Source organism: Ornithorhynchus anatinus, chromosome 3 (genome assembly GCF_004115215.2).
Source record: "Ornithorhynchus anatinus isolate Pmale09 chromosome 3, mOrnAna1.pri.v4, whole genome shotgun sequence".
In the NCBI taxonomy this organism is placed as follows: domain Eukaryota; kingdom Metazoa; phylum Chordata; class Mammalia; order Monotremata; family Ornithorhynchidae; genus Ornithorhynchus; species Ornithorhynchus anatinus.
In genome coordinates, this window is record NC_041730.1 from 79670199 (window position 1) to 79694824 (window position 24626).

General features: G+C 41.1%; 1 non-coding gene across 1 annotated transcript; it reads left to right on the forward strand.

The window, feature by feature from the left end:
• Window positions 1–23391: 23391 nt before the first annotated feature.
• LOC114810664 lies at window positions 23392–23529 on the forward strand. The gene has a single exon (XR_003758359.1). It is a non-coding gene; the product is annotated as a small nucleolar RNA SNORA7 (small nucleolar RNA).
• Window positions 23530–24626: the final 1097 nt, after the last annotated feature.

Below are 24626 nucleotides of genomic sequence, written 5' to 3' on the forward strand. Positions count from 1 at the left end.
ATGTCTCCTAGTAAATTTTTTTGGTACTGGAGCGCTGTTATATTGGCATCCCATGGATCATATTGTTCATTTTAATGATGTAAAATGTTGGCATCGACTTTTGCATTAATGTCCTCTATAAATTTAGGCTGTGGGATCTAAGCCCACTCTTATAGATTGGTAAATTAATTCTCCTCTAATGCTGAAAATGCTGTCCTATTTATCAAGAGCAACAAATCCAATATTTCTGTGGTTAGGAATTCAACACTAGAAACTACTGGACTTTTTAGATTTAAACTAGGAAGTAAATCCACCAGCGGAGGTCTATAAAACAAGGCCCCAAATCTCTGAAGGATGTTAGAATCGGCCAAAAGTGTTCTTTATTAGGTTGCAATATTTATGGAAACTTCAACGGCCAAAATTAGCTGTTATCCAGTGACACACTGTACCTTTCCTTAGGTTGCATTGAAGCTTTACCAAAATCAAATCATTATCTACTTCTGTTTGGCTAGAATGATCTATTATTCATCAATTTCTCCAGTTTCAATAAATAACATGAAGAAGGCCAAATTTTTTTGTGTGAGGGCTCAAGGTATTTCTAGAGAGGATCTGTTAAAGTGGAAATTGTTGGCAGAGGCTAGTTGAGAAAATATTCAAATCTCGACAAGTACTGATTTTAGTAAGATGTTTATCCTTGCTGCGTCTTCTACCTACGAACTCCATTTCCTACTACATTTCCCAGGCGCTGCTGTCGAGGTCTCAGATATAGTATGTTTTGTGACCACAGATTGTCAGTTGACAAGCAGCATGGCGTAGTGGATAGAGCATGGGCCTGGAAGTCAGAACGTTGCGGGTTCTAATCCTGACTCTGTAACTTGTCTGCTGTGTGACCCTGGGCCAGTCACTTCACTTTTCGTGCTTCAGTTACCTCATCTGTAAAATGGGGATCCAGACTGGGAACTCCATGTGGGACAGTGGCTGTGTCCAACCTGATTTGCTTGTATCCACCCCAGTGTTTAGTACAGTGCCTGGCACAAAGTAAGCATTTAATAAATGCCACGATTATTGTAATCAGTATTATTAATTATTAGTCAATCATATTTACTTAGCTCTTACTGTGTGCAGAGCACAGTACTAAGCCCTTGGAAGAGTACAGCATAATAATAATGATGGTGTTTGCTAAGAATTTACTATGTGCCAAGCACTGTTCTAAGCACTGGGGGAGATACAAGCTAATTAGGTTATCCCACATGGGACTCACAGTTTTAATCCCCATTTTACAGATGAGGTAACTGAGGCATAGAGAAGTTTAGTGACTTGTCCAAGGAAACACAGCTGATGTGTGAAGCTGGGATTAGAACCCATGACCCCTGACTCTCAAGCACAGGCTCTTTCCACTAAGCCAGGCTACTTCTCTAACAGTAACAGTGAACAGAAACATTCCCTGCCTACATCGTGTTTATAATCTAGAGATTGCAAACGTTCTCTCTACTAGCTGTTCTTCAGTACACACCACTGGGCACTAAAGAAGTGGGTGACAGAATGTGAATCAATCAATCAGTGGTATTTAATGAGTGCTTCTATATGCAAGACATTGTACTAACCTCTTGGTAAAGCACAATACAATAAAATTGGTAGACAAGATCCCTCCTCACAAGAAATATATAGTCTATAAGAGCAGCATTAATTAGGAAAACAGAATTTAGTCAACAAATTATGCTAGTTAGGCAGAACACTCTTCAGTGACAGAAGATTAGACAAATGATTAGAAAATAATAATGTTGATATTTAAGCACTTACTATGTGCAGAGCACTCTTCTAAGCACTGGGGTAGATACAGGGTAATCAGGTTGTCCCACGTAAGGCTCACAGTCTTAATCCCCATTTTACAGATGAGGTAACGGAGGCACCGAGAAGTTAAGTGACTTGCCCAAAGTCACACAGCTGACAGGCGGCGGAGACAGGATTAGAACCCATAACCTCTGACTCCCAAGCCCACACTCTTTCCACTGAGCCATGCTGCTTCTCTAATAGAAACAAAAGACAGCATAGGCCTCCCATGTGCATTGTCTATGCACTTGCATCTGTTTCTTTTAACCACTGGATATTCACCCCACCCTCAGTCACACAGCATTGAAGTATATATTTGTGATTTGTTTTAATGTCTTTCTCCTGTTCTAGACTGTAAGTTTCTTGAGTGCAGGGATCTTGTCTACCAACTCTTTGGTAATTTACCAAGTTGGAAAGGAGAAGCAGTATGGCCTAATGGATAGAGTCCCAGCCTGGGAGTCAAAAGGACCTGGGTTCTAATCCCCACTCTGCCATTTGTCTGCTCTGTGACCTTGGGAAAGTCACTTGACTTCTCTATGCCTCAGTTCCCTCATTTGTAAAATGGGGATTTAGACTGTGAGCCCCATGTGGGACATGGGCTGTACATAGCCTAATTAGTTTGTATCTAACCCCGTTGCTTAGTACAGTGCCTGATGCATAGTAAGCACTTTAAAATACCGTTTAAAAAAGTGTTTAGTACAGTATTCTCTCCCCGCTTCTAGACTTTGAGCCCGTTGTGGGCAGGAATTGTCTCCGCTGCAGAATAGTACTTTCCAAGTGCTTAGTACCATGCTCTGCACCATAGTAAGTGCTCAAGAAATATGATTGAATGGATGAATGAATGAATATTCTGCACACAGTAAGTGTTTAATAAACACCACTGATTGATTGATTCTTCAGGCGCAGGGCCACTTCAGTGAAGGAATTCCTCCTCATTTAAAAGTCTTCTTGTGTAGGTGCTCCAAGCAGACAGATATTGAAATGCAGAATTTCCTGAATTGATGGAATTGTCAATCAATCAGTCTATCAATAGTATTTATTGAGGGTTTACCTGTTGCAGGGCCCTGTATATGCATAGCCTCTTAGATATTTGATAGTGTTTCCAGCCTCAGAGAGATTTAATAATGCCTCATAGCTGGTTGAGCGGGAAGTTTCTCAGTAGAGTGAAGCATATTATAATGGTAGTTTCCAGACCTCATTTACATCATAAAACAGATGAGAATAAAAAATGGATTAATCCTGTGTCCTGCTTTGCTCTGATAGTGCTGGGGCAAGGTTGGGGCAGGACAGCTTTGAATGACTTAAATGACCGCACTAAGATTCCAAATAAGCTTCTCACAGTAGCCTAATTTCATTGGCAATTGCTGGTGATCGGATCTGTTGTTGATGACAAATGCTTTTTGTGGTGAGATCTAACAAGTGTTAAGTGTCTTGGAAATGATACCTGAACTTTTCCTGTACCTTTTTTTCAATGGTATTTCTTAAGTGCTTACTAATGTGCCAGGCACAGTACTAAGCACTGGGAGGAGATAAAGCTAATCAGGTTAGACACAGTTCATGTCACTCATGGAGGACACGGAATGAATCCCCATTTCACAGAGGAGGCAACTGAGGTACAGAGAAGTTAAGTGACTTGCCCAAGATCACCCAGCAGACAAGTACCATACCGGAGATTAGAACCCAGGTTCTTCTGACTCCCAGGCCTACGGTCTATCAGACCACATTGCTTCTCAGGCCACGCTGCCTCTGTTGTCTTGCAAAGATTGTATCTGCTATGCTACAGTTTAATCTAACGTCATTTTGTGTTTTAAGTAGTGCGTGGTCGACTACAGTTTTCAATAGCTTGTCCAGAGTATTCTTGGTAATGTTAAGTATCTTGGGGATGATCCCTACCCTTTTCCTTTGCCCGCCCTATTGCAAAGATCACATCTGCTTTTCAGCACTTTAATCTAAAGCCATATTGTGTTTCAAGTAGAGCACAGTTCACTATATTTTTCAATAATCTGTCCAGAGGATTCTAGCTAGAATCTTTTCAGCCATCAAAGGCAAGGAGATAGTATGGAGGACTGGCTGTACTCACAGCCCTAATAGTTCCCTGAAATTAAAATGCCATGTTTCACAGAGCTGGAGTTACTTCTTCCAAAAACAGTAGTTTAATGTTGTTGTAGAGCACCTGTCTGATGTACTTATTCTCCAAGATGTAGATATTTAGTCTTCTTGATAATCAGGCATTTTCTTTTATAGCATTGGTTGAATTTTTAGCTCAAGTTTGGCACGTGAGCCCACATTGTGGTTCACTGACAAAACAAGGAAGTTTTGGAAGGGCAGTAGGGGATAGAGAAACTAAAAGGACAACAAAACTGAAAGGTTTTCTCTTTGTCAGCAGATATTGACCTGCAAATATACTGGGTATCTTCAAATTTTCAGTAGAAAAGGTTAATTCTATTTAAGGGATTGCAATCTCCACCTCTCATGAGGTAGATGCCTTTGTGAAGAGGAAGTGAGTAGAGGAAAAGGCTGAATTTTGAATAGAACAAGAAAGATTTTTGTCTAGGGACCAGTCATCTCTGGTGTTTGAGGAAGGTTTCTGGGAATCCTGAAATGTTGGATCCTTGAAATAGATGAGTGAATTAAATATAAACAAATTATTTGGACAAAATGTCATGCACCCAAATATTCTGAAGGAATTTGGAGGGGAAGTTGAAATTCTCCACTGAGAGTCTATAACCTATTGCTACAAATGGCCCCTTAACTGGTATATCATCAACACTGAGCCCATCTACAAGATGGATTCCAAAAGTGAGAAGCAACATGGCCTAGTGGAAAGAGCACAGACCTGGGAGTCTGAGGATCTGGGTTCTAATAAAAGCTCTGCCAATTGTTTGCTGTGTGACCTTGGACAAGTTCCTTAACTTCTCTGTGCTTCAGTTTATTCATATGTAAAATGGGGGTAAAATCTGTTCTCTTTCCTACTTGGACTGTGAGGCCCAGATGGAACAGAGACTGTGCCCAAACTGATTATCTTGTATCTACCCCAACATTTAGAATGTGTTTGACACATAGTAAGCTTTTCATAAATGATATTATTATCACTACCATTATTATTATTGCCATTATTATTGTGACCTCAAATTTATACCTGGAAAATAGGTATAATCCATATATAGATGAAGGATCGGTGAGTACATAAAATAAACCCATCTTCTGGGGGAAAGAGAACATAGTTCTCAAAAGGTAAACCATATGTCAGTAATTTAATAGAGTTCATCTAGACTGAAAGCTCCTTGTGGGCAAGGAACATGTATATCAACTCTAATATATTGTACTCTCCCAAATGTTTAGTACAGTGCTCTGCAAACCATAAGCACTCAATAAATGCCATTGATTAATTGATTAATACCTGTTCCTTCAAATCTTGCAGGATCAGTCAAAAGGCCAAACAAAATCCTGGGAATCACCAAAAAAGGAATGCAGAAAAATTGATACAGTTTTGCCCTTCTAAAAGAAATGGCACCCAGCACCTGGAAAAACAGAATAGAACTGGAAAAAGTACAGAAACAGGTAACTAAGGTGATCAAAAATTTGCAAAACCTCTGACCAATGCTAGGTTGAAGGGATTAGGTCTATTCAGTTTGGAAACCTGTGGGCTGAAGGCTGTGATTGAAGTCTAGGATATCAGGAAGCAGATACACAAGGAGAACGCAGAACTGGTGCTTACGAAAGCAGGGATTTAAAGCAAAGCTCATTGACGCTGAAGGGTGGTGCACTAAAAAAGTAAAAAAAAAAGCTCTCTTTACAAAATGGTGGATAAATATATGGCATCTCTTATCTCAGGTTGTTGTGCAGGCCATAAATATCAGCAAGAAGAGCTTGGATAAATCATGGAAGAGTGGGCCTCTGTACTTAGGGTTGTTAGACCTTTCATCCCTAAACATTAGAATGGATGTGAGCCCCATGAGTAAGGTATGGATGGTGTCCAATCTGATTTTCTTGTATCTACCCAAAACTTGAATCAGTAAACACTTAACAAATACGACAATTATTATTACATCCAAGAAGGCAATCACTTTACTGCTCCTCCAAACATCATATGCCTATGGTCAAAGACAGATTTCTGGATCTGATTAGACCATTGATCTGAAGAAGAAATGACAATTCAATTTTTTCGATGTTTTATGTTCCCCTGAATAAAACCACGGGCATTGGCTTCTCAATCAAACAATTCTTTACTTCAATTCTTACTAGTCTTCATGGTGTTTTTAATGCACATCTGCAGATCCTTGGCTTAGCTCCACAACTATGCCATAAATCTCACTGCTCAGGCCTGAGCCGTGCCTGACACAGTGACAGGAAAGAAAGACTTTATAAGACATCCAGACAATTTCATAACAGCACTGCTGATACCTGACAAGCTGGTTGCCATGTCACTTTCAATGTCTGTGTAGGCAGTGATGCTGAATTTTTAAGAAAAAGTATTTCACTTCATAGGATTGGTAATACTAAGCAGCCATGGACTCCTGCTAAGTAAATGTTAAGCATTAGCTATTTATCAGCAATACAGCATTTCACTTCCTAAACAAGAGAGAGACATTAAGATGCATCCAAGATCTTTATCATGGAGCATCATTGGCATAATCATCATTTGGCCAGGAGGCTTGAGGTAGGTTTACATCATAGTTGGATGTGAATTGACCATTGCCTGGTAAATTCCACATATTCGTTTCTGATGAAACTGATGTATTATAAAATGACATCAATCAGCTGGGTGTTAAGCTCATGGAGAATGGAGGCACATGTAAGACACTTCACCCAAGTATTGAAATAGTGTTATGAAGGCAAAGAACTGCAACAACCGTTACCACTATGATCAGTGAATGGGTGACTCTTAATAATAATAATGTTGATATTTGTTAAGCACTTTACTACGTGCCAGGCACTGTTCTAAGCACTGTGGTAGATACAGAGTAATCAGGTTGTTCCACGTGAGGCTCACAGTCTTAATCCTCATTTTATAGATGAGGTCACTGAAGCACCGAGAAGTCACACAGCTGGCAGATGGCGGAGCTGAGATTAGAACCCATGACCTCTGATTCCTAAACCCGGGGTCTTTCCACTGAGCCACGCTGCTTCTTAAAACATGTGAGCAGTATCAGCAGATACAACTAGGACTGGTTTAATGAGTGTGACTCAAAACAAGAAATTCAGTGTTAATTCCTTGAAATCCTAAGCCTTTGACAGGAGGGGTGTTTGCTAAAGACTCAATGTATATGATGGCAACAAGAGGCGTGCATTACAAAAGATGAAATAGCAAGGGTAAAGAGATACAAGGTAATGCAAAAAGATGCCAAACCAAGAGGATTCTACACACCCCACATGGATCTTTTTAAAAATAATAATAATTGTGGTATTTGTTAAGCAATTACTGTGCTTCAGGAACTGTATTAAGTACTGGGGTGGTTACAAGTAAATCAGGTTGGACACAGTCCCTGTCCCACATGGGACTCACAGTCTCAATCCCATTTAACAGATGAGATAACTGAGGCCCAGAAAAGTGAAATGACTTGCCCAAGATCAAACAGCAGACAAGTGGCAGAGAAGAGATTAGAATGCATGACCTCCTGACGTCCAGGCCTGTGCTCTTTACCCCAGTACTGGTCAGGAACTGCGCCCGATCAGGTTAGCTTGTAGCTTCCCCAACATCTAGCTCAAAACTTGGCACACAGTAAGCACTTAAATGATACCACACATAGCTAATCTAGATTATTAGATGTTATCTGTGGTCTTTCTGAGTACTTATTATGATGAGAGCACGGTACTGAATGTCAAAGCAGATACGAGATTGAGCTATAATTATATGAAATCTTCCACATTAGTTTTTTATTGATTAAGAGTTTAGTATGCTAAGTGCTGCGGGAGATAAGACAATCATTTCAGCAGCCCTTCTACAAGGAAATAACACTCAGAGGAAGGGGAAGTAGGTATTCCTTTTTTTAGAGGTGAGAAACATGAGGCACAGAGAAGTTAAGTCCTTTCTCAATGCCACACAGTAGGCCAATGGCAAAGCTGGGATAATAATGTTGGTATTTGTTAAGCACTTACTATGTGCAGAGCACTGTTCTAAGTGCTGGGGGAGATACAGGGTAATCAGGTTGTCCCACATAAGGCTCACCGTCTTCATCTCCATTTTACAGATGAGGTAACTGAGGCACAGAGAAGTTAAGTGACTTGCCCACAGTCACACAGCTCACAAATGGAGGAGCCAGGATTTGAACCCATGACCTCTGACTCCCAAGCATGGGCTCTTTCCACTGAGCCACACTGATCCCAGATTTCCTGACTCAGGCCCATCCTTTTCCCATTAAACTATGCTGCATCTCTAGACAGGAGCATAAATTTGTGGTCACAAACACACCTCTATAATGAAATTTATTGAGTTCTTATTGTGTACACTTTGCTAAGAGATTTGAGACACACTTGGTAGACACAATTCCTGCCCTCAAGGAGTTTATAATCACAGAGAGTAACAATACTCCAATGAACACTTTAAAATACTTCCACTATTAAGGATGATGCTCTCAAAGAGGAGGTAAACTGCCAACATGTGAAGCTATGACTTTTGCTAGTACATTTAATGAAATCCCCATTCATTTCCTCTTCTCCCACTCCCATCTAGATGCACCTTATACTGGGCTTTGCACCCTATAATCACCTCTCCCTCAGCCCACGGTACCTATGCAGATCTGTAATTTATATTACCGCCTGTCACCCCCTCTAGACTGTAAGTTCATGGTGGGTAGGGAACATGTCTACCAGGAAGCCTTCCCGAACTGAGCCTTGCCCTCGTCTTCTTGTCTTCTCCCACTCCCTTCTGCACCACTCACACTTGTTCCTTCATTTATCCTCTCTCCCTTCCCCACGGCACATATATATATATTTTAGAGAAGCAGCGTGACTCAGTGGAAAGAGCCTGGGCTTGGGAGTCAGAGGTCATGAGTTCGACTCCCAGATCTGCCACTTGTCAGTTGTATGACTGTGGGCAAGTCACTTCACTACTCTGGGCCTCAGTTCCCTCATCTGGAAAATGGGGATGAAGACTGTGAGCCTCACATGGGATGACCTGATTACCCTGTATCTCCCCCAGCCCTTAGAACAGTGCTCTGTACATAGTAAGTGCTTAACAAATACCAACATTATTATATATATATGTATATATATGTATATATCTGTAATTTAATTCTTTATTTAGCTATTCATATTAACATCTGTCTACCCCTCTAGAGTGTGAGTTCGTTGTGGGAAGGGAATGTGTTTAATGTGATATTGTATTCTTCCAAATGCTTACTATAGTGCTTTGTACATAGTAAGTGCTCAATAAATATGATTAATAATAATAAAACCACCCACTAAAAAAAGCACAGTTGCAGTCCAAAGGACAGCAGTCTATATAAGCTCACGCAACCCTTTGCCAAAGAGTTCCCTAACTCCAGGCGCGGTGCTTAACTTTTAAGTGATTTTTGGAGAAAGATTTTCTGTTCATAGAATATAAATGCATTTCTTGGTCATCTAAAGATGGAAGAGGACTTGGTGAGCCCAAGTGAAGTTTCAGCCAGGCAGACCCTGGTTCCAGCAGCGACTCCTAGTAGATAATGCACTGCCTTGGGAGTGAGAAGGACTTGAGACCTAATCCCAACTGCACTACTTGTCTGCTGCATAACCTTGGACAAGTCATTTAACTTCTCTGTGTCTCATTTACTTCATCTGCAAAATGGGGATTACAAATGTTGTCCCCATGTGGGACGTGGACTGTGTCCAACTTGAGTATCTTGTTTTTTTGAGAAACAGCTTGGAAAGATCATGGGCCTGGAAACCAGAGGACCTGGGTTCTCATCTCACCTCCTGAAGAGAAGCAGCATGGAGTAGTGGATAGAGCACGGGCCTGGGAGTGAGAAGGTAATGAGTTCTAATCCTGGCTCTGCCACTATGCTTCAGCAAGTCACTTCACTTCTCTGGGCCTCAGTTACCTCATCTGTAAATGGGGATTGAAACTGTGAGTCCCACACGGGAAAGGGACCATGTGCAACCCAATTTGCTTATATCCACCCAAGTGCTTAGTACAGTGCCTGGCATATATTAAGTACTTAACGAATACCATGATTATTGTTATTATTATCTTGGCTCCGACATTTGTCTTCTATGTGACCTTGAGCCTCAGTTATCTCATTTATAAAATGGGGATTAAAACTGCGAGCTTTATGTGGAACACAAATTGACACTGTCCAACATGAGCCTAATATGGGACAGGGACTGAGTCCAACCTGCGTCAAACCTGTTTGGTCACATGGCTTCAATTACCACCTCTATAGAGATGATTCCCAAATGTACATCTGCAGCCCTGACCTTTCTCCTTCTCTGCAGTTTCACACTGCCTCCTGCCATCAAAACATTATTATTTGGTTATCCTGCCATTACTTCAAACTTAATATAACAAAAACAGAACTCCTTATCTTCCCATCCAAATCCTGCCCTTCCCCAGACTTTCCATCACTATAGACAGCACCACCCTCCTTTTTGACTCACAAGCCCATAATCTTGGCATTATCCTTGTCTCCCCTCTCTCATTCAACACACATATTATTCAATCTACCACTAAATCTAGTTGTTTCAACCTCCCCAACACAGCTAAAATCAATTGGCGTAGCTCAGTGGAAAGAGCACAGGCTTGGGAGTCAGAGGTCATGGGTTCATATCCCAGCTCTGCCAGTTGTTAGCTGCGTGACTTTGGGCAAGTCACTTAACTTTTTGGTGCTTCAGTTACCTCATCTGTAAATTGGGGATTAAGACTGTGAGCCTCACATGGGACAACCTTCCCCTCTTCCCCTCTTCAAAACCCTACTTAAAACTCACCTCCTTCAAGAGGCCTTCCCAGACTGAGCTCCTCTTCTCCCTCTACTCCCTCTACCACCCCCCCTTCACCTCTCCACAGCTTAACCCTCTTTTCCCCCCATTTCCCTCTGCTCCTCCCCCTCTCCCTTCCCATAACCTCAGCACCGTACTCGTTCGCTCAACTGTATATATTTTCATTACCCTATTTATTTTGTTAATGAAATGTACATCACCTTGATTCTATTTAGTTGCATTGTTTTTACAAGATGTTCTTCCCCTTGACTCTATTTATTGCCATTGTTCTCGTCTGTCCGTCTCCCCTGATTAGACTGTAAGCCCGTCAAACGGTAGGGACTGTTTCTATCTGTTGCCGACTTGTTCATTCCAAGCGCTTAGTACAGTGCTCTACACATAGTAAGCGCTCAATAAATACTATTGAATGAATGAATGAATGAACAACCTGATTACCCTGTATCTACCCCAGAACTTTGAACAGTGCTCTGCATGTAGTAAGCACTTAAATACCAAAATTACTTATTATTATTATTATTTCTTCTCCATCCAAACCCCTACTATGTTAATTCAAACACTAATTCTATCCTGCCTTGATTACTGTATCAGCCTCCTAAATGATCGCCCAGCTTTCTGTTTCTCCCTACTTCAATCCACACTTCATTCTGCTGTCCTGATCATTTTTCTACAAAAATCTTCACTCCTCAAAGAACCTCCAGTGGATGTCCAAAGAGAGAAAGAGAAACTTCTCACCAGTGAATTTAAAGCACTTAATCATCTCACTACTCTCCTACTTCAACCCAGCCTGCACACTTTGCTCCTCTAATGCCAACCTACTCATTGTATGTCGATCTTACCTATCTTGCCACAGACCTCTCACCCACGTCTTGCCTCTGGCCTGGATGCCCTCCCCCTTCAAATCCAACAGACAATTACTCTTCATCCCTTCAAAGCCTTAGTGATGGCACATCCCATCCAAAAGGTCTTCGTTGACTAAGTCTTCTTTTCCTTTTCTTTCACTTTCTTCTGTGTTACCCTGACTTGCTCCCTTTATTCATTCCCCCTCCCAGCCCCACAGCACTTAGGTACATATCCATAATTTATTTATATTCTTATCTGTCTCCCCCTCTGGGCTGTAAGATCACTGTTTCTGTTATATTGTTATATTATAATTCCCCAAGTGCTTAGTACAGTGCTCTGCACACAATAAGTGTTCAATAAATGTGATTGATTATATTGTATCCACCCCAGCTCTTAGTACAGTGCCTGGCACATAGTAGATGCTTAACAGATACCATAAAAAAATCACCCTTGAGGTCACCATCACCTTGGAAAATATCTCGTTTGAACTGTGTCAAGCAAACAGTTCTTTGAGCTCCTGTGACAAATTGCTACAAAAACTGCCAGTGTATGGCCTTGCTAGACTGTGATAAAAATGAGGTTAGGGACGCATCAGCCAATTGCATGATGGAATCGTTTTCACATGGATGTTAGGTTTTGCCCTGAAATGACAAATGAGCAAATAGCCAATCTTGAAAGCTTCTTCCTTTAAAGGGCAAAATGCAAAGTTTATGTGGCAAAGTCATTATGCTTCACTTTCCTTATATTTTGGAATTAAAAATTGAGAATATAATTTGTGATACCTAAGTACTCTCCTGAAAAGAAAGTACTGGTATTTCAGTCAGGCAACCTTGCTGCCTCACATTTACATTGCAGAAATTATGAGGTAAATTAGGTTTTATTCTTTCCAATAAAAAGTAAAATAGCAAATAAGTGAGTTGTTTGCAGACCAACATTGACTTCTGCAAACTTACTCAAATTTGATCTGAGCATTTGGAATACAGCTCACTTTGTTGTTTAACAGTCAATTCTTATTCTTCAAACAGTAGATTATAAATACCAAATCATTTCCCACTTGATAAAAATGGTTTCCCCTGATAATAAGCATTCCATGCCCAGAGCCTGGTTTCTCTTATCTGGATATGTTGATAAATGAAAATCAGATAAATCAAAGTGAAGGCATATTTAATGCTGATAAGCTAAATTGAATCTTCAGAGCTGAGAATAGTATAAATCGGTTTCTTTTGGTATTATACATAAAGTAAGCAAGACCATTTCTTTCTTAATAGACACATATTGAATTGTGTGCTCTGAAAAGAAATGAAATATGTCATGGAGAAATACTCAGGCCTGTGAAGTGAATCCAAAAGAGATAGATTATAAGACTATTTTAACTGTGTGGTACAGATCTTCCAGAGGCAAATTGAGATTTCTTGTGATGGAAAATTGAAGGAATTTTTGCTTCCCGTTCATTTCCCTTAGTTACAGCTTTTAAGTCAGAAAACCTGAAGTGAAATCCATCCCATGGAAACTCTGTTAGAGAGGTTAAGGATTGTTGACATTCTAAACCTTGGATAATCCAATACATCTTTTCTTTTCACTTTGGTTCTTGTACTTCTTTCTCTTTGATTGGTAGCTTCCTCTTGAATGTTGTGATTAGCAACTTTGATTTCTTTTCCTCCTTAGCCAGATACAGCTCTCTGAGCAAGGAGAGGTGAAAAACCAAATAAAAAAAGAACCAGTGGCTGGCCATCACTTTTTGTTTCTCTGTGGTTGAAGGCTGCACTGGAACCAAAGTCTCCTACATTTAAGTTTGGAGGACTCTGTGCAGCAGTTGGGAACCTTTTTTAAGCACTTACTGTGGGCAGGGCATTATAATAAGCCCTGGGAGAAAATACACAGGTGAGAATTAAATAAGGTCTCGGTCCCTCATGGGGCTCATAATCTATAAGGCTATGTCTTTTCATGATACCTGGTGCGATTCAAGATCAGAGGCTTTGGCACTGCCAGGGTGGTGACGCCATTATCTTCTCCCTCCCAGAAATATGGACTGGAGGGAGCTGGCTCACAAAGCCTCTTTGAACTTGAAATAGGGCAAGGGGTATCAAGATGGCAATTCACTCCTTGGCTTTTGCCAGCAGAATGTGGATTCAGAAAAGGAAGTAGAGGGATCCCCAGTGTCCTCACCAGATGGCAGGACAGCTGGAGTTTCTCTTGCTCTTCCCCTCATGCCCATCTAAGCAGCTGGATTACCAAAGCTGGCCATTCTAAGTGAGCAGGAAAGGATGGAAGTCAGCCCACCAAGGGCACTGAGGGCTGTGTATACCAGTTTAGCTGTCTGCCGGGGAGGAAGTGCAGGGGCAGTCAAAGTCAGCCCCCACACCAACCAGGTGTTCTGTTCCCCATACTTGGGCATCATAGTGGTAAGCTATATACTGACAGGGCACAATAGCAGGCCCCACTCCGGTACTGGGCTCCTGGTCTTGCTCCTCTTATATGCTGATTTGGCAGCAGGGGGCCAGAATAACCCTGCTCCAAACCACACACCCCACCTAGGCTTCTTTCTGTATTTCTGTCTCTTTCTATCTCCCTTTCCCCCCCTTCCTTCCTTCCTACATTGTTTTTATTCTTCCTTCCTCTCTCCTCTTCTCTACACCCTCTCTTCTTCTCTGCCTCCCTTCCTTCTTTCTTCCCTTACTCCCACAGCTCTTCCCCCTGTTTTTCTTTACTCCTGTCCTGAATTGTATGAGGACTGGCCCGTTTCATACCAGCTGCTCAGAGGTTTCATTTTATTTTACTCATCTGCACAAAAAGGTTATAGACCCCTGATTTAAAGCTTTCCTAGCTGTCCAGGTGAAGGAGGTGAGAGATGAAACACATTTTGATAGAGTCATGTTTGAATCTTATTTCCCTTGGGAGTCCATCTTAGTGATTTGCTAAATCTATCTAGAGTTGAAACTGGCAGTAAGTTTGTATTTTGAATTGACATTATAATTGCATTTTATTTGCTCACCTAAATCTCATACTTGGGAAATGTACACTGTTTGGATTAACTTCTCAGGAGCTAGTGTGATACATTAGTCCTTTGCAAAGAATTCTCAGGAGCAAAACTATGGCAATTTCAATTTCAGGACAACAGTCTCTAAAAGGCCATTTATCAATTCACATATTGAAACTAAATTTATGGCTCAATTTTAGACATTGGATAACCACACCAATTGTCCTTGGCAATTTTTCCAGACTTTTAAACCCTCTAATACTTCCTCATTTTTATCAAAATGATCCCCCTAATAAATATGAATTAAACTGAGTGTAGGATTGAGAAAACAAACATAATGATTATTTTATCCACTACTATGGGTAGGTTTGGGAAAAGTCAAAAGGAAAGATATGGCAGAACTTGAAGCAGTATGCCCTACTAGCAAGTACGTAGGCTTGGGAGTCAAAGCACCTGGTTTCTAATCCTGATTCCACCCCTAGCCTGCTGCATGATCTTGGGCTAGATACTTCAGTTCTTTATGCCACAGTTTCCTCATCTGTGAAGTGGGGATTCAATACCTGATCTCCCTCCCTTGTGGACTGTGAGTCCCATGTGGGACCTGATTATCTTGTATCTATATTAGCTCTTAGTGGAGTAGTTGGCACATAGAAAACACTTTAAAAAATCACCATTTTTTTATTACTGGTCATGGGTCAGGAGGTTGCTACTGAAATGCTAGCAGGAATCTAGGGTATCAAAGCAGGACAAGAAAATGTAGCATTAATGGCATTTCCCATCTATCAAGATTGATCTGAGCTGGTCCTTTCATACTGCCTTTTGTTCAGAGCAGAGGCTTGGCTTAGCTTCAGGGAAGGAGAAATTCAAAGATTCAATAGAGAAGAGCAAAATAGATGAAGATTTTCGTGATAGTTTACAATTATTTGCCCAGAGAAAGAATGGCAATCTTATTTTCAAGTGTCCAGAGTTGAAGATGAAGGGAATAGTCTTTAACTGCAGCCAGAAAGAGTTAGGCAAACAAATTAAGGGGATCTCTGGATCCAGAGAGTCTTAAATTAGGGATTTGGACTGTAGCCCAGAGAGATAATGCTCTGATGAAGTCTAGCCAGACTGCAGAGGGCTAATACTCTATCCATAAATGGATGCCTCTGGATTAAGTGAAATCTAATAGCTGAGTGCTGCTCATCCACTGCCCTTCCAGGACTCAGGGTCTGCCTGCTACATAGACAACAATCAGTTATGCCCAGGATTTTCTCTGCCAACTCCTCCTAGTCTGGCACAGGGAGGAGAGAACTGACTTAAGGGAAGCAGTGTGGCCTAGTTGAAATAGCAGAGGGCTGAGTAAGGAGATCTGGGTTCCAGTCCAGCTCCACCATTTACCTGCTGTGTGACCTTGGAAAAATAACTTAATTTTTCTGTGCCTAGTTTTCTCATCTATTCGGTTCTCCTTCAATCTTGGACACTTAGGCCTGTCCTGCGAGGGACAGAGACTGTCTGATCCGATTGTATTGTATCTACTCCAGCTTAGCCCAGGGTCTGACATAAAGCAAGTGCTTAAAAAATACTATGTAATGAGATCAGGAAAAATAAGCCAGTGGATGTTTGGAAATTGGGTTAGGGCTTGGGGGAGGACAGGTGATGCAAAACAGAACATTTAGGGATAAAAGGGTTTTATTCATTTAATCATATTTATTGAGTGCTTACTACTTGCAGAGCCTTGTACTAAGCACTTGAGAGAGTACAGTATCACAATGAACAGAAACATTGCCTGCAGTGATCTTATAGTCTAAAGGGAGAGACAGACAATAATTAAAAATTATTTTAATAATAAATAAAAATTAAATAAATCAAAATAAATAAATAAATAAATTACAGATATGTACATAAGTGCTCTAGAGCTGGGAAGGGGCATTGACAAGACAAGGAAAAGGTTCCACAGCTCTGGAGGAAATGTTGAAGAAAAGACTCACAAACAAGTCTGAGTCATGGTAAGTGTTGTGGGAATTAATCCAACGATCAATCTTATTTGACCCCTTACTCTGTGCACAACACTGTACTAAGTGATTGGGAGTGTACAATATAACAGAGTTGGTAGACACATTCCCTGCCCCAAAGTTTGCAGTCTAGAGGGAAACTGTACTTCTAGACACCAAAGATCTCTAGAGGAGTTAATATGGCTGATATTTCTAGGATAAGCAGCACTTCCAAATTCAAGCTGGTTCATAAAAGATGTTTAAAACAGTGAGCCTTCGGCCTTGCAGTACAGTACTTGCCCACTTCTGAAATGAACTATAGATCATTTCTCCCCTGTGGTAAAAGCAGACATCATGCAGAAACTCCTAGTTCCTTGTGCAGAAGAGCTTTACTTAGATCCCATTTGCAACCCACAGAACTGCTTCCTCGGGGAAGACCTTTGGGGAAATGTGTATCATTCCTGTCAGGTATGTGCTTGTTTCTGGTCCTCTACATATGTTTGATTGTCTACATTTTCTAGATAAAGAAACCTTCTGACATCATGCATCCTTTACACATATCTTTCCCACTTTATGAAGAAACTCTGCATTTTGACAAAAGCTTTAAATTACTCTTCAAAATGATGCTCCTGTAACATTCAGGGAAGATAAACCTTTGTAGGAAAATGCATAAATGAAATATAATGCATAATGCATATTTTATACAAAGCATGTTGCCTTCTGAAATCATACAAGTCTTATTTTGATTATTTTGGGTACCTAATCACTGAGTCACTCCTCTGTTTTCCTGTTTCATAAATTGTATAATCATACTGACTCTTGAAAATGAAGTGGTTAATATTTTATGGTTGGAGCAAATTACTCCATTTTAGTACAAGTGATTTTAGCAGAATGGAAGGGTTGAGAATGAAATGTCTGATTCGTATGAGTGGGAAATGCTAAACATTGATAGGTGGTCATCTCACAAAATGATCACTGAAATTCAGCATACCAGTATCAGCGTCATCATCAATGATGTTAGGGAATGTGTCTTTATCGTTATATTGTACTCTCCCAGTCAATTAGTACAGTGCTTTGCACACGGTTAGCTCTCAATACACACAGTTGAATGAATTAATTTATTTAGATATTTATTTATTGAGGGCTTACTGTGTGCAGACCACTGAAATAAATGCTTAGAAGAGAACAATAAAAGCAGAGTTGGTAGACATGTCACCTGCCCACACGTGCTTTCTAGAAGGGGAGGCAGATAGTAACATAAATGAATAATTTATATATATGTCCATACGTGTTGTTATTGGCAAACTTTTTTTAACAGAATTTTCCCAATTATTTCTTTCCCAGTGTGTCTGTCCTCTTCGCTCTTGTGAGCCTCTAACTGAATTGTTATCAGTGTATCATTCCCCAAGGTATCGAGTAATGCTCTGCACAAAAAAAGCAACTAACTTTGAAATATCAGTAATAGTAACAAAGCAAAAATAGCAGCAATCACATAGTAATTACCATAATAAAAATAATACAACAGTAATAACAAGGATAATAACTCCCCATTAGAAACAATTAAATCTAGAATGACCTGCCTCAGGAAAGTGCCTCCATTTTCAGTAGGGAAATTTTCCATTTGAGAAGGATTATTTTACTTTATCCAGTACCTGGGCTGGGAAATGATTCCTGCTGACTTTATATTAAAAGATTCACCACAATACTTGTCAAGTTTTCAATTCAGATGCCATATTGTCTGAAGCTGCCCCTAACTGCAGCTTTAAAATATTTCTGCCTCCATTGTTTGCAGTTACTAAATTTCAACACAAAATGCAAGAACTATTTGGGAATGGTCCTGCATCAATTCTCCTCACAAATCCCACCCAGCGAAGCATAGCTTTAGTGTTTAGAGACTGACTGTATTCCAGGGTAAGTTGTCTCTCAACTTGTCTTGCCAGTTAATATTGTTTGGTCTAAAAATAATGCTTGAAGGACAAGCACTGTCCTAAGCACTGGCATGGCTACAGGGTAATCAGATTGGTCCACTTGGATCTCACACTTTTAATCCCCAATTTACAGATGAGGTGACTGCGGCACAGAGAAGTTAAGCGACTTGCCCAAGGTCACACAGTGGACAAGTGGCAGAGATGGGATTAGAACCCACATCCTCTGACTCCCAAGGCCATGCTCTTTCCACTCAGCCACGCTGGGGTCCCAGCTGTAGCCCTAGGAAAAAATATTGGCTAGTGCTGTTGTGAAGTCTAACGGGTGTTTTATTATTGCTTCTGTGTAGATCATTAGCTCGAGCTGAAGATTGAGATTGTACTGCATTGCAGTTACACTCTCTCTCTGACAGGCTCAAATAGAATATACTGGTCTTCTTGACCCCATTTTCTAATTTCTTGTCTACCATCAAATTGTTGTCCAGTGGCTGTCTAGGTAAAAATAATATTAATAAGTGTTTACTATGTTCCAATTTGTTACCATGGGCTATGCTATGCTATCCTATGCTAAGCACTGGAGGAGATAGAATGTGATCAGATCAGACACATACCCTGTCCCACAAGAGGATCAGTCTAAGAGAGGGGGAACAGGTATCTTGTCTCCATTTTACGGATGAGGAAACTGAGGCACAAAGAAGGTAAGTGAGTTGCCTAAGGTAGTACAGCAGGAGAATAGCAGAACTGGATTAGAACCCAAGACTCCTGAATCCCAGTCCTGCATTCCTCCCTCTAGTCAATGTTTAGCATCATGTTCCCGAAGAATATCTTCCATTGTTTTTTGAGTTTTGGTGGTGCAAGATGATATATGGCATTTGTTTTCTTCCCACTTACCAGTAGTTGATCGTATCTGAAGATGGAGAAAAATACTTTGCGTGTCAGTGTGGACTTCAAGGCCACACTCTTCCATAATTAGCAATTCTTGAATGGCTGCATCTAGAATCAGTCAATTGTCTATGAAATAGTGAAGTAGTATTTGTTAAGCACTTACTATGGGCCAAGCACTGTACTAAGCTCTAGGGGAGATACAAGCTAATCAGGTTGGACACAGTCCATGTCCCACTTGGGGCTCACAGTCTTAATGTCCATTTCACAGATGAGGGAATTGAGGTACAAAGAAGTTAAGTGACTTGCCCAAGCCACATAGCCAAAGAGTGAAGCAGCATGGCTTAGTGGAAAGAGCACAGGCTTGGAAGTCAGAGGTCATGGATTGTAATCCTGGCTCTGCCACTTATCAGATGTGTGGCTTTGGGTAAGTCACTTAAATTTTCTCTCCTTCAGTTCTCTCATCTGCAAAATGGGGATTAAGACAGTGAGCCCCATGTGGGACAACCTTATTACCTTGAACCTACCCCAGCGCTTAGAACAGTGCTTGGCACATAGTAAGCACTTAACAAATATCATCATCATCATCATTATTATTATTGAAAAGTGGTGGAGCCAGGATTATAACTCAGATCCTTCTGTGTTCTATTCATTAGGCCACACCACTTCTGCTGTATGCTGAGCACCACACTAAGTACTTGGGAGAGCACAACACAGCAGGACTGACAGACAAGTTCCATGCCTACAACAAGCTTACTGTCAATAGGTGGAGACAGACATTAATATAAATTACAGATACGTAATTGCTGTGGTCATCACCCTGTCTGCTCCCTTTGCTCTTCCCCCACCCACTCCCAGCCTTAAATATATATCTGTAATTTTATTTGTTTGTATTGATGTCTGTCCCCTCCACCCCCTAGATTGTGAGCTCACTATGGGCAGGGATTGCCACTGTTTATTGTTGTAGCGTTCTTTCCCATGTGCTTAGAGTGCTCTGCACACCGTAAGCACTTAATAAATAAATACAATTAAATGAATGAAAGACCTCTTGAAGGAGATGTGCTTTTTAATAACGCTTTGAAGGTGAGGAGAGTGAGCTTTCATGATGCAACCTTTTGAGTTGGGGAGTTTTACAGGGGATTAATAGTGTATTTTAATGGCAGCATCCTGGTCTCCTGTTGCACTGTCAACAGCATGGTAGCCTTAGAATACACTGAACAGGACTGGGACTACAACATATCTCTGCTTGATGCCTTGGGCTATACGGAAGGGATTTGACAGGGTAAAATGGACAATCATTCCAAAGTGAAGCACTTTCAGAATCTTAATACATTTCTCAGAGGAGCCAAAATTCCTAGGCCATCTACTGGTGCTACCAAATGCTTACGTCTTTGAAAACTGAAGTCTGAGAGTCGATACCTCTAGATTTCTTGTTTCTGCTTGCTATTTAGATCATATCCACTGCCACGCTATAGTCTGAAGGCTTATTGTGATTCTGGGTGCCTGGGGGTTCAATAATACTGCTCAGTAGCCAGTCCAGGAGGATTCTGACTAACATCTCTGCAGCAATGGAGAGGAGTTCGATGCCTTGAAAGCTACTGCAAACTGTTCTTTTGCTTTTCCTCTTGAAGATCAATCAATAGATTAGTGGTATTGTATTGAGCACTTCCTGTGTGCAGAAAACTGTTCTAAGTGCTTGAGCGAGTACAATATAACCGAGTTTGTAGACGTGTTCCCTGCCCACAACGAGCTTGAAGTCTAGAGGACGAGCTAGATGATGAGAAGAGTAGCATCTGTAAGGTTTGTAGCATTTCCCCAGTGTTCCCTATCTTCAATTGAAGAACTTGTGTAAGTGTTCAATTAGTTGACCCATCTGTGTTTGTAAGCCTCAGCAAGAATAATAATAATAATGATGATGATGGTATTTGTTAAGCGCTTACTATCTGCCAAGCACTGTTCTAAGTGCTGGGGTAGATACAAAGTAATCAAATTCCATGTGGAGCTCACAGTCTTAATCTGCATTTTACAGATGAAGTAAGTGAGGCACAGAGAAGTTAAGTGACTTGCCCAAAGACAAGACAAGGGCATAGACATAGAGGAGCAAGGATTAGGACCCATAACCTCTACCCCATTCTCTCCAGGACCCCCTCCAATCTGGCTTCCGTCCCCTCCACTCTACCAAGACTGCTCTCTCTAAGGTCACCCATGACCTCCTTCTTGTCAAATCCAATGGCTCCTACTCCATTCTAATCCTCCTTGACCTCTGAGCTGCCTTTGACACTGTCGACCAACCCCTCTTCCTCCACATCTTATCTCACCTTGGCTTCACGGACTCTGTCCTCTCCCGGTTCTCCTTTTATCTCTCTGGCCGGTCATTCTCAGTCTCCTTCTCAGGCACCTCCTCCCCCTACTCTATCGGTGTAGTGGATAGGGCATGGGCCTCGGAGTCAGAAGATCATGGCTTCTAATCCCAACTCCACCACTTATTGGTTATGTGACTTTGGGCAAGTCACTTCACTTCTCTGGGCCTCAGTTACCTCACCTGGAAAATTCATTCAATAGTATTTATTGAGCGCTTACTATGAGCAGAGCACTGTACTAAGTGCTTGGAATGTACAATTCGGGAACAGATAGAGAAAATCCCTGCCCACTGATGGGCTTACAGTCTAATCATGGGCTTACACTCTAATCGTGATTGCAACTGTGAGCCCCACGTGGGACAGGGACCAGATTAGCTTGTATCAATCCCAACGCTTAGTTCAGTGCCTGGCACATAGTAAGTGCTTAACAAACACCATAATTATTATCATTATTAAATGCTTAGTACAGACAGAACTTTTTTGCACACAGGAAGGGCTCAGTGAATACCACTGATAGATTTACTGATTGATTGATTCCTCACTTGTGATGAGGCCGAAGCCATTCTTACTCTGGACATATTCCAATAATGGATAGAGGGCCTTATATATTTAGTGATGTGAAGCAGTCCTTGAATACTATCCATAAATCAGTCAATCAATCAATCAATCGTATTATTGATCACTTTGTCTGTACACAGTAATGTATTAAGTACTTGGAAGAACACAATATAACAATATAACAGACACATTCTCTGCTCACAGTGAGTTTACAGTCTAGAGCCTTCTTTAACTTGTATTTTGTGGTACAGATTTTCATAAACCCCTCTTTTGTCTGGATCACGAGACCTGCACAGTAAAGCAGTTGGGTCTAGTAGCTATAGAGTGGCGCTGGAAGTCAAAAAGACCAGGATACTAATCCTGGCTGTGCTACATGTCTGCTGTGTGACCTTGTACAAGTCTCTTCACTTCTCTGTGCCTTAGTTCCCTCATCTATAAAACGGGGATTAAAACTGTGAGCCCCGTATGGGACAAGGACTGTGTCCAACCTGATTCATTTGTATCTACCCCAGCGCTTCACAGAGCTTGGTACTTAGTAAATGCTTAACAAATGCCATTAAAAAAAGTACTTGTTTGATGCAAGTAGTCATTTTATCTCAGAATCACTGAAGGTTTGAGGGTCACTTTTCGATGTAGTGGTAGTACTGTCCAGCCTTCAATTCATTCATTCAGTCAATCATTTATTGAGTGGTTACTGTGTGCAAAACACTGTACTAAGCACTTTAATGCATCTGAGTATCAGACAGTGCTATGCCCAGCACTTTATTCCATGCATGAGGGTTAGCAAGCAAATAGCCACCTGATATTCCAATATGCAAAGGCTATTCTCTTAGTGTGTGTACTGAATAAGTCCCTGCATCATAACTGTGCAGCTTATCAGTTTGGGTTGAGAAAGTTTTTTTAGAAAAACTTTTCTAGCTACTTTTTCTCCATTTGAAATGAAAAGCACAACTCTAAATATGGCTCCTCAAACACCCAGGATGCTAATGAATTCTGGTGTTGCCTTTTTTAGAAAAGAGGCGAATAATAGCCTGAACTAAGTGTTTGAGTAAGACTGTTGTCTTGTTTTTCACTGATGATTGTATGTTGCATTAAACCATCCATAATCAATCAAGCCATCAGTGGCATTTATTAACCCTTACTGTGTGTAGTACCTCTCAAGGTTGCACCTGGAGAGTTTCCAGTACTCTACCAGTCTCGACTACGGGAGAGAGAGTTAAGCAGTGGCATACCCATTCCATTCCTAGCTTGGCCAGTGGCTAGAGAGTGGAAGGCAATCTGCTACAAGTTAAAACTCACCTGTGCTGGGCAGGAGTGGCATGGGAGAGAATCGAAGGTGAAGACTCAGGTTTACTGTGTGGAAGGAGGCAATGGAAAACCACTTATGTATTTTTTACCAAGAAAACTCTATGGATACACTACCAGAACGATTGCAGATGGAGGTGGGGCATTCTAGGAGTAATGTGTCCATGGCGTCACTATGGGTCAGACAAGACTCGACAGCATAAGACAACAACAACAACTGAGTGTAGAACACCTAACTTAGCACTTGGGAGAGCACAGCTGGTATATATGAGCCCTCCCCACAAGGAGCTTACAATCTATCTCCCACTTATTCCCTTTTAGCAGAAAGTCCACTTTGCTAAATGTCTGGTTGCGAAAAACAATGCAGTCTGAGGCTAGAGGAAAGAATGTCCTTGGGTGCCTTCTCTAGCAGCAAAGATTGCTATGTTCTCATTTAGTTAATAGCCAATTTGAGTGCGATGCTCAAATCTGCTGTTCCAATAGTTAGGCTCTTCCCTTTCCAAGCAATTGAAGCTGAAGTTTAAAATTCCAGGTGTCCATACACTCACGATTTAAAAATGCCCTTCCTTTCCGTAGGATTTATTGATCTTGCTCTAAACGATAATAATAACTGTGGTATTTGTGAAGTACTTACTATGTGCCAAGCACTTTTCTAAGTGCTGAGGTAGATTCAAGGTAATCAGGTTGGACACAGTCCCTGTCACACATGAGGCTCACAGTCTTGATCCTCATTTTACAGAAGAGGTTACTGAGGAATAGAAAAGTTAGGTGACTTGCCCAAGGTCACGCAGCAGACATGTGGCAGAGCCTGAATTAGAACCCATGTCCTCTGACTCCTAGACCCTTGCTCTTTCTACTAGTCCATGCTGCTTTCTCTGTTACAAAGACCTAGCTCTCTGGCTTAATACAAATTTCAGAAATAGTTGTGGGGTGGGGACTGGTCTACCAACTCTGCTATATTGTAGTCATCCAAGAACTTAGTACAGTGGTCTACACACAGTAACCACTCAATAAGTACAATTGATTGATTGATCATCATTTTCCACTGGCTACCAGAAGGTTCAATTTAACTATCAGACAG